The sequence below is a fragment of the Manis pentadactyla genome, chromosome 13 (genome assembly GCF_030020395.1).
Source record: "Manis pentadactyla isolate mManPen7 chromosome 13, mManPen7.hap1, whole genome shotgun sequence".
Classification (NCBI taxonomy): domain Eukaryota; kingdom Metazoa; phylum Chordata; class Mammalia; order Pholidota; family Manidae; genus Manis; species Manis pentadactyla.
In genome coordinates this window covers 107,840,057-107,849,739 of record NC_080031.1, presented here as the reverse complement: position 1 = coordinate 107,849,739, position 9,683 = coordinate 107,840,057, and the positions used below count along the sequence as shown (strand labels likewise).

Sequence of the window (9,683 nt, the reverse complement as noted above, 5' to 3'; positions counted from 1 at the left end):
TGAGCAGGGGACACAAATAAAGAACAGGTAGTAATTTACAAAACCCACAGATGCGATAACAAATTGTGACAAGTGTTCTGAACAGGACCAACAGGATGCCCTGGCAGAGATAGTCTCCAGGGCAGCTTCCTAGAAGGGCAGCTGGTGGAAGATGTCCCTGAGCAGCTGATGTTTAGGCTGAGCTCTGAGGGGTGAGAAGGAGAGGGGAGAGAGGAACAGCAGGGGTCAGGCGCGGCACCTACGGAAACCTGGTGGCAGAAAGAACTTGGCATGCCCTTGAGAAGGGGAAAGGCCACGTAGCCAAGGTGGAAAGGGGGAAAAGAACATCAGCAAACACTTGTAAAGCGCTCACCCTATGTCAGACAGTCTCCGGGCACACAGTGCGTGTTTGTTCGTCCAGTCCCACGCCCGTCCCAGGAGGAGGTGCCGGCACAGGGTACAGACTGCTCGGGACTGTCCACACATCTTAGCTTCTTGTTGCCTAAAATATTAAGCACAAACTCTCAGCCTGCTATTTCAGATGCTTCAAAAGAGATCCAACGTAACTTTCTGGTTTTATCTCCTTTTTGTAGGTTACTGTTCACCTCCAAATTAGTATTTACCTATAGAAGTCATACATAATTTCCTTAAAAAAACCTTAAAGCAATACGGGTCAATTTAAAGGTTTTTGGACTATTGTCCCCCTTCATCCTCACTATCTTAGGTGCCTCCCCAGAGGTAGTACTGCAGTCAATTTGCTGTAAATTCTTCCAGACGTCTCTAAATATATCCGCTTATTGATACATCTAACGAGTATATAAAACTGTAGAAAATATGTGGAATTTTTCTTTTTTTAAAAAAATATAAACACACATCACTTCTCCACAATCAACGCAAGGCCACAGCCAATTCAAGACAGTGTGTGTGCAGGAGGCGGGGTGCCAGGATTATAATTGCTCCATGTGCCTGGGAAGAGAAGAGGATTGACAAGAGTCATCTCTAGAAATTTCTCCCACAGACAGTGATAAAAATGTCTTTTAAAAATAAATTTCCTGAAGGAAAACTGGAATCATTTAAAGAAAAAATTCTTGTAAGGAATGGCATAAAGGGTAAATGCTCATGACAAAAATAGAGAAGGAAGTACGTGAGTGGACTTCCCAGCCAGACAGGTCAGACGCCGTGTGCTCCTATTGGATTATCAGTTTAGTGACAGTGATATGCATCTTCCTGCAGAGATGCCCAAGCCCACTGGAGTGGCAGATGCCCCCACCCAGGCTTTCCAGGAGGCCTAGCCGGGAGGCATGCTGGCTTGTGTGCCCTCCCCTCTCTGTTCAAAAACCTTAGTTACCCACCCTCTCCCTGCGGTCCTCTTCCACGTGCTCATCCTTGGGTACTCCCTGCCCCAAATGCTTGAAGACCTTAGCACCAGGCAATGGCCTCTTGCTAGTCCCCAGCAGCCTCCGCACCTGGCTGGCTCCTGAAAATATGATGTGGGACCATGCTTTGGACTGAGGAGGCTCGTGTGCTGTTTTGGCAGGGTTCTCTCTCAGGAAGTTTTGGAATTCAGCCAGAATGTGGAGCAGCTGCAGAGAGAGGGAGGAAAGAGAGGGGACAGGTGGGATCCCGGCTTCTCGCTCTCAATTCTTTATATTTCTTTGCATCCCTCATATTTTAAAATAAATGGTTGCTTTTGATCGATGTCTGTCAAGCAGCATGAACAAGGCGGCCTTGCAAAAACTAAAGGTGTGAGGATCAAAGCATGGCTGCTGCATCTCACTGTTGGCTCCAGACCCGCGGGGCCACCAGGCAGCCTGAGGAGGGGGCCGAGAGGGGCCTCTGCTTGCTGGGGGCACAGCCCACGACAGTGGGGAGGGTGGGCCTGAGCTGAGACTCTGGCCCTGGGCTAGTTCACGGTTATGTTCTAGCGACAGGTGTCTCCCTGCCACTTATTTCTGTCCTCCTTCCCATGTTTTAGAAAGAAATATTCATTAGTTTAGAACACAGACTTAGAAGATGTCAGAGGTAGAAAAGCCTGAGGAATCAGCCTCAAGCCTAAGCCCTCCATTAAAAAAATTTTTTGTAATGTTATCAAATGTATGTCACAGTGGGTCAAGAGCCCCCCTTCCCCCACCCCTGCCCACTCTCCTTCCCCTGGCAACCACTAGTCACTTTGCAGTGTCTGAGTCTAATGCTGTTTTGTTCCTTCTCTTCTAAGCCCTCCATTTTTTAAACAGATGCTGGCATATTAATTTTCTATTGCTGCCGTAACACATTACCACATACTTAGTGGCATGAAAAACCACAGATTTATTATTTTACAGCTCTGTAAGTTAGCGGTTCAGCATGGGCCTCGTTGGACTGAAATTGAGATGCCAGCAAGGCTGCATCCCTTTGCAGAGGCTGACTGCGTTCCTGGGCTTGTGGCCCCGTTTCCATTTTCAAAGTCAGCAATATGGGTTGAGTTCTTCTCTGTCTCTGCTTCTCTTTTCCATTAAAAAAAAATAAACAACTAATTCATTGATCACTTACAATATACTTGGTATTGGCGTTGTTGCTGTACATAATTTACTTAAGCCTCAGATTGGCACTGAAGAAGATCAGGATGTGCCATCCCAAAATATGCCCTTGGACATAAGGATCATTTTGAACTGAAGTCAATTAAGGATCAACAGATAAAGGAAAAGTTCTCTGTGCTCTCCCTTTGTCTGCCTAAAACAGGGCATAAATTCCCCACCTATCCTGTCCTGGGATATCTCTTCCACCTTTAAGGACCCTGGTGGTTAGACTGGATCAGGCAGGATAATCCAGGATACTATTCCTACTTAAGATCAGATGATTAGCAAACTTCATTCCATCTGCAACCTAAATTTCTTTCTCATGTATCATAATGTATCTGCAATTTCCAGGAATTAGGATGTAGACATCTGTGGGAGTTATTACTCTACCCACACTGAGAGGGTTAATGGCTCAGTTGAGAGAGAGTTAAGAGTATATCTAATCTCAGTATTTTTCCATTTCACACTGTTTTCAGCATGTAAGGCATGTGGCAGAGTGTTTAAAAGCATGGGCTTTGGGATTGGATATCTCTGGGATCTGGGCTCAAAGTCTAGCTCTGCTTTTATTACCTATGAGAACCTGGGAAAATCACTAAGTCTCTTTATCTCAGTTTTCCCATCTGTTAAGTGGGGATAATAGTAGGAGTCTCACAGGGAGATGATTGTGTAAAAATCCATGAAAAGTACTAGGCATCATTTTTAGTACACAGCACCCAATAAATGATATCCCTTAGTATGATTTATAATAAAACATCTTGATCCTCATAAGATCCCTTGTAAGGAAAACATCATATTATCATAATCATTTTGTAGGTATGGAACTGGAGCTCAAAGAGTTAAAATGCCTAGCATGAGATCATTCAGCAAGTCTGTGAGGTTAAGTGAGGTCAGGAACAAGGTCCATGGACTTCTGACCCTCCGTTCTATAAGCCGACAGCCGACATCCTTCTGCTTTGTTTAACTTCTAGTAAATGATCTGGAGATGCTTGTCTGATTTTTCTTTGTAACCTGCACTATAGGAAAAGGTCCTTTAACCTTTTTAGAAATGTCCTGTAGTCCTCACAGTCGAAATATTCAGCTGAATTCCTGATGCAAAATACCCCGAGGTTAAGTTCACTGGCTTGTCCCTTGTGTAAACATGCTGTGGCTCACCACTAAGGCAATATTATGCAGTTTGCAGCTGTAATTAAATTGAGGCTTCTGTCCATCATCCCTGGTGAGTGCAGATAGAGTCTTCCACTGAATTACTGAGCCACAGTTCCTGTTGGTGGGACTGTATCTTTTTGATAGATCAACACACATTTATTTGACAACTTTTCTTCCAATTATTGATACTCTTTGAGAGTTGAGAAATTGGTACATCAAGACATTTTAAGCTTTTCGATTGTGTGTGTTGTTTTGCACGGCTTGGAAAATAACATCCCTTTTCCCTGTCCAAGTTCAGAACTAACAAAAAGTCAGATGAAGATGAAAATGTCATCATTACTACTGATGAAAGCTGGGTTGGGGGACGCACCTTAGCTTTGGAGCTGAGTAGGATGCAGACACTTCTCACCTGTCCCTGGCAAGGCAGGTCCCCCAAAGGCTTCCTGGCAGGCCCAGAATTGGCCCCGCCAAGCTTCCTTCATGGCCTCGAGAAAAGACCGGGTGGCGGTCTCCTTTCTGCCGGAGCCCATCCCTAGAGAAGAGAAAGTGAGCCTAAACCTCACACCTGTGCTGTGCTGATCAGCCACATGGACCCCGCTTCCTCCTGTACGGAGGGCTGCTGGAAGCAAGACGTCGGGAGTGTTTTTGAGATGAAGTCTTCCACATGGAAATAAAAGTAATGAGGAAGATTTCCCCCTCACGGTGAGAAAGGAGTGAAAGAATATATAACTAGATCCAGCCAGTTCTCTGGGAATTGTTCACCACTCATGGACCAGGCACACTATGTGCACTGACGGATGTCAGGATAAGGGCAAATGCTCTGGAGTGACTGCGTTGCCATGGAAAGATGATTGAACGCTGCTGGCAACAGAGCAGAGCCCACCTTCCAGCTTGCAGCCAAGACTGGAGCAGGCTGGGCTCACTGGAAGCAGACGCGGGGTTGGAGTCTGAGGTGCCAGATGTTTATATAGAATCAGTACCTGTGAAAGGAAAAGGGCGGCGGCAGGATTGGGCAGAGAAAGATCAAAGCCTCAGACAACCTGGTGGGAGCTCGGAAGTATTTCCTTCAAGGTCGCCCCACCGTGGGCCAAAATGGCCAGGCCTTGGGGACCCTGCCTTCTTCAGTCTCTGGAGGGGACTCAGGCTGTGTGGCTCTGCAGCTGAGACAAACCTTGCAGGAGCCAACAGCTGGGCACCTGGGTCCGGGGACCACCTCTGCGAGCCTGCCACCAAGATCCTCCTTTCCCAGCCCCTGACTACACCTGCTGATTCATCCTTAACCACGTCCCACCTTTTTCTTGATATTTTAGTCATGCCCAGTTACTTTAGTTCCCACAGATCTCATGCCTTTTTGTGCCTCTGGCCATTGTCTAGAATATCCTTTCTGCTAATTCATTCTCACTTCTCATGACTCACCCTGGGCATCATCTCCTTTAAGAAGGTTTCCTGACCACCCCTTGGTGTACACATAGCATTCTCTTCCCAGTTAACAAATGACACTATGTTTTCTGTCTCCACCAGTTCTAAGTTTGCTTATAGGACCGTGACCTGTTCACCTAGTACAGAGAATGCCTCATAAAGTCCTGGTCCACGGCAGGTGTTCAGCAGACACGTGTCCTCTCATTGCCCCAGTCCGAGTCACATCCTCATTAGACAAAGGTCCACCGAGCACTTCTGTGCAGGTGCGGCGGGGCATTCGCCGGAGGGTGGGCCTCTTCATTATCATGGCCATCACAGTGCCTAGAATGGAATCTTGCACATTTTAGTTTTTTGGGAAATACTGTTTTTTAGGTCAGGCCCTACCTTCTCTTGCCAAAATTGCATCAACGCGGGATCTGGAAGCAGTGAGGGACTTGAGCAGGTGTTGCCAGGCACAGGGACAAGCAAGGTCTCAGAGGGTATCTGAGATGATGTCTTAGGAAAGGAAACTGCTGAGGGGGATGCCCTTCTTGCTTTGCTTCTATCTATCTCACGGAAGAATTGCTCAGGGCTTTATAAAGATAAATGACTCCTAGCCGATCAGCTCTAAGGAGTTTCAGGGTGGCGAGGTGGGCATGGCATGGAGTTTGCACAGTGTCAGGATCACACCTTCCCTGAGAAAGAAGACGGAAAGGGCACTGAAGAAAGTGTGTCACTGTCATTCCCCTCACGGCGACTTCTGGGGGGCAGAGCCAGTCCCATGGGGTGCTCAGGGAAACCGGGAGAGGAGTGAAGATGCTCACCCAGCCTGGGGACCCAAAAACAAACGTCCCTGGCCTGCTGGCTGGGCCACAAAGCCTGGGCAGAGGTGAGAGACGATGTGCTCACATGAACCAGGGGCTCCAAACCAGCCACACGGGAAAAGGAAAGGCCCCTTCGATTGTTTAAGGGAGGAGAGGAAGACGGAGGGCCGTGTTGTCTTTCATCAGCCACTCCCCTTGGAGGGGTGAGCTTTCCAAAGAGTGCCGCCTTCTACCTGGCAGGGAGGAGCTGCCTCAATCTTCACCAAAAAAACTTATTTCTGATCAGATACCAAGCCAGCGAGCACTGGGACTACCCAGGATAAGACCAGACCAGAGCCCTGACTGGGCAGCGCCTGTCCCCTCGTCCTGTGGGTGGGCAGGGCCTGCTCAGAGTCAGGGCTGTGGGACCCCGGGTTCGGGCGGCCTCCTGCTTCTGGGCTGAGGCCTGGGGGTGCGGACAGGTTTGCCAGCTGGCTCCTTTCCCCAGGGGGGCCAGAGGCCAGTTGGAAAGACGACTCTGCCACGACGATGGCATCAGCAGCAACCGCTGCCTCACTGAGGGCTTCCTGCGGCCCGCTGTCATCTCACTTACTCCTCATGACAACGCGACACCCTGCGTCACACACAAGGGAATGGGGGCTCAGAGAGCTTAGTTAGCTTTTCAAAGTCAGCAGGGCAAGTAAATGGGTGGAGGGAGAGCTGTGCTCCCAGCCCAAGGCTGTCCACGGGGCTGACTGTGGCCCCTGGGCCGCTGCAGGGGACACTGGCTGTGTCTCAGAGGCATTCTGGGCTGTCACAGTGTGGGAGGGGGACTGGCTTCTGGGATGCTGAGGTCTCTGCGCCATCTCTGTCCTCTGGGTTGAAACAGGTCTCCACGCCCCAACCCCCGGTTGTTGGGCTCGGTCCCTCAGTGTCTCAGTTACAGTCCTCATAACCGTGAATCGTTTTGTCCTGTCTGTCTGTGATTTTGGTTGTTACCTATCTCCCCCACTCAAGGCTGCTTGAGGGCAAAGCACCTGCTCCCCTCACCACTCTACCTGCAGCACCTGGCCCAGGGCCTGTTTGCTGGATGAGTAAATGGGCAAATGAACATAGAGAAATTAAACAATCTGTGCAAGGTCACAAGAACAAAATGGCAAAGAGAGTATTTTTTTTTATACTTTTCTAATTGAAATATTGAATCTGAGGTCTGTCTGGATCCCAGCTGCATGCTCCCAACCCCCATGGCACAGGGCGAAGACGACTCCGTGTGATGGGGCAGGGGACTGTCCTCCAGGAGCTCAGAGTCCAGCAGACGAGAGAAAAAGTCGGTGGTGTCAGGGTCCGAGGCCAAATGCGAACTGGGAACAGAGTTAGGGATGGAGGAGGAGATGGGAAAAACCTCAGGGCTCAGCCAGCAGCCTCAGTACTGGCAGATGGAGAGAGGGCTTCATGGAGAGTTTCCCAGATATTAAAAGAACAGCTTAACAATGACCAGAATCAATCTTTCTCCCTTTTTTAGCAAAGATGGGCAACCCAACATTTATCTTCTCCCAGTCCTCAGGGACTTCGGGTCTCTCACAGTTCCCCAAAATAAGGCCTGGTGGTTCAAGTCCTAGGAGTGCTGCCCGGAAGTCAAGGACCAGGCTGGCTTCATCGGGCAGATCCTGGCCCTGGCAGCGGCTGCCTCCTGGCCCAGGCCTCTCTCTGCCTTGCAGCATGCGGCCTGCCAGCCAGAGCCTTCGGGAGCAGATTCCCATGACTCACGGCTGGGGTGGCTGTCGCGGTGACGGGTCGCAGGGGCAAGTGAGGGCAAGGCCGGGAAGCGGGCAAGGCCGCCAGGAGGGGCCGTGGAAGGGAGGGAGGAACCAGGGCCAGGGACAGAGTAGGGAAGAAGGAAGCAAGAAGGGAAGGCAGGGAAGGGAGAAAGAAGCGTAGGGGGAGGAGGCAAGGAAGGAAATGTGGGCACAACAGCAGCAACAGCGACTACTTTCCAAGTGGTGGCAGTTGCCTCAAATTGTGGGGGGCCCTTAAAGTGCGTAAGCACCTTGGATCTGAAAACGGTCCTCTGGGTTAGATTCTTTCATCATGTTCTTTCTGTGGATTAAAAAACCCGGCGAGGCACAGAGATCTGACCAATCTAAGAACACCCAGGCAGTAAGTGTGGATTCTGATGTGGAAAAGGTGCAAGCGCCGGTGTGCGGGCTGCGGTGGAGGCGGCGGGGCCGTGGGAGGGACGGAAAGGGGCGTCCCCGGGGCCTGCGGGGCTGTGTGGGGACAGCGGGGCCCTGGCTCGCAGCGGCGGTCTCTGGGCCGCTCAGACCTGAGGGTCGGCCGGGAAGGCTCCTGCTTGGCTGGGCTTCCCTGGCGCCCTGCACCGGACGCTGCCTGCTGGCGGGGGCCCGAGAGAGGAGCAGCATTGCTGGATATCGATCCTTCCTTCTCAGCAGGAAATAAGCGGGATCAACAGAAGTGATCCAATTTCGCTGCACTTGGGGGCAAGGAAGTTACTAAGATATGTACAAATGGCTTCTATACGCTTCAGTGTCTGCAGGTCCCTATCACATCTGTTATCTCAAATGATATTCCCTTTTTTTTGATAGCTGCCAGTCTCCACATGTTACCGAAGAGGAAACGGGGCCAAGGAGAGGAAGCTCAGTGTGTCAGGGTCCGGGAGCCAGTCCGAGGTCGCCTTCGAACCCTCAGCTGTTCCCTGGGCGCAGCGTCGACAGGCAGGCGCAGTTTCCCTTACATGAAATTAGTTGTTTTCAGACTAACATCCCAGAGTGAGAAGTTCTGTGGAGAAGACTGGCCTGTTACTCAAAAAGAGAAGATTAATGCTAGGAAGAGTTTAAAATCCTATTGCTTTTGTCAAATGTCCCTTCAATAATTGTTTATGAAAGAGCTTATTTAGAACACAAAAAGTTGGTTCCCAAGAAAGTCGTATGTGTTCTCCTAGGAGCAAATTAATAGAAGCAAACAGTCGTGTTCTTGGAAATCCCTTGGATAAATAATTTTGTACACGCTGTTCCCTCTGACCCTGCCTCACCTGGGCTCGCTGTCTGTCCCTCCCTGGCACGGAGCCCGGCTGAAGTCTCACCTTATTCTCTGCTCTCAGGCGCCTCTGCTCCCCTCGACTCCACCTCCCACACCGTCGGCTTCTGTGGCTCCTTCTTTCTGTGTAGTTCCTGTGGCTCTTCCTGTCCATACCCCTTAGAAAGCAAGCTCTGCAGGCCTGGGACGGGTGTTTCTTTATTGCTGCTGTGTCCTCGGTGTGCTGCCTGGCTCATAGTAGTTCCACAATAAATATTTGCTGGGCAAACGACTGCATGGGTCACCAACCACCAAGCATAAACTAGCTGGCGTGGTTAACGCACGTTCTGTCTTTCTCTACTTGCTTGTCTCGTCTATTTTTATTCCTAGCACCAACCCGGCACCCAGAATGGGAGCTCTGTAAATGTTTGTCAAATGAATCAAGGACTGAAAGAAATACTGAAATATTGTTTCACAAAAGTGCTTTCAATAGCCACAGATTTTACCCATCTTGTGAAATAATACCACATCTCCTCCTGTGTCCATAAAGACAGAGGAGGTGGGACCGTGAGTGGTGGGGGGTAATTTACAATCTCTATACAGGGGCACATTTTCATGATGCATCTGACTGATCATAGATTCCTAATACTTCTGGTTGACAGACACCTCAACAAGCCAGTGGCAGCAGTCATACTAGTTACATTTAACAGTTATCGGTCACGTTAGTCCCAGCACTGTGCTAAGGGCTTTATCTGTGTGAACTCATTGA

At 49.7% G+C, this 9,683-nt stretch overlaps 1 long non-coding RNA gene across 1 annotated transcript; it reads right to left on the bottom strand.

Moving 5' to 3' along the window:
• Window positions 1–254: 254 nt before the first annotated feature.
• LOC130680453 (uncharacterized) lies at window positions 255–9,407 on the bottom strand. Its single transcript, XR_008993486.1, has 3 exons — window positions 8,982–9,407; window positions 1,446–1,562; window positions 255–481 (listed from the first exon to the last, which is right to left on the bottom strand). It is a non-coding gene; the product is annotated as an uncharacterized LOC130680453 (long non-coding RNA).
• Window positions 9,408–9,683: the final 276 nt, after the last annotated feature.